Below are 1,392 nucleotides of genomic sequence, written 5' to 3' on the forward strand. Positions count from 1 at the left end.
TGAGTTGGAGTCTCACCCTGTCGCCCAGACTAGAGTGCAGTGACCGCTTCCGGCCACCGCAGCCTCGACCTGCTGGGCTCCGGCGATCCTTCCGCCTCAGCCTTCCGAGTAGCCGGAATTACAGGCATGTGCTACCACGCCAGGCTGATTTTTTTATTTATTGTAGAGATGAGGTCTCGCTGCCCAGGCGAGTCTCGAACCCGCGGGCTCAGGCAATCCACTCACCTCAGCCTCCCAAAGGCGTGGGATGACAGGCTGAGCCACCAAGCCCAGCCACTTCCCTGCTTTAATATGCCTTCCCCAAGTGGCCTCAGGTCTCTGGGTTCGCCTCCTTGGAAGCTTCTTTGATCAGCTTCTGTCTCATTTCCAGCTGTAATTTCCCCTTCCCAGAGATGCAGACCTGACATCCCACTCCAAGTGTAGGGAAACTGAGGCAGAGAGCTGATTGCGGCCACAACTGGGTTAGTGCAGAGGAGTGCTCTTCTAACAATAAAGGCCACAGAGAGAGGAGGGTGAGGTCTTGAGCTGGTGGGAGTGCGTGTGCGTGTGTGTGTGTGTGTGTGTGTGTGTGTGTGTGTGTGTAAGGTGGGCTGCTGTCCAGTCCTCCCGCACCTCTGCAGGAAGCAGGCAGGGCCTGCCCCAGCTCTTGGTGGGACGGACTGCTTTGAGGCTGGCTCGCTGAAGGGGGCGGCTCCCGAGGGTCCTGGCTCCAAGGCAAGACCCTGGGCTGAAGATGGGTCGGATCATCCCTTCCCTCGCCCTCCGGATCCCAGGCACCAGCTGAACACATGGATTTCTGCCTCTGGCTGGCACTGACCACCCACAGCCCCGCCCCCTCTCTGGAGCCACAGAGAGAGCAAGAATTGGGTCTGGCACCTGCGTCGTCCGGGTTGGCAGAGTTGGAGCTCTGGCCCAGCGGAAACCCCTCCGGCTGCCCTGACTTTCACGCCTGGCTCCCCTCAGCCAGACCCCCGGTCCCTTGCCCACTGGCTGCCCGCCTGCGCTTCCCGGGGGCTGCACCACATCCTGGCTCAACCCAGCAGGTCAGAGTCTCCATGCGACCAACGGGCGGCCTGGGCCCCTGAGGGCATCCCAGCTTCCATGCCTGATGCTTTTTGATAGGAATTGTATCAACGATAAGAGAGCTCACTCATCAGAAAACTGTGGTTGGGTGGGCACGCTTCTCAACTCCATCTTCTCTAGGCTCTGCAACAGGCCTGGCTTTTTTTGTTTTTTGAGTTGGAGTCTCACTCTGTCGCCCAGACTAGAGTACAGTGGCCGCTCCCGGCCACCGCAGCCTCGACCTGCTGGGCTCCGGCGATCCTTCTGCCCCAGCCTTCCAAGTAGTTGGAACTACAGGCGTGCACTACCACGCCTGGCTGATTTTTTATT

The sequence above is a fragment of the Carlito syrichta genome, unplaced genomic scaffold, assembly GCF_000164805.1.
Source record: "Carlito syrichta isolate Samal-C Ts95f unplaced genomic scaffold, Tarsius_syrichta-2.0.1 Scaffold111524, whole genome shotgun sequence".
NCBI lineage: Eukaryota > Metazoa > Chordata > Mammalia > Primates > Tarsiidae > Carlito > Carlito syrichta.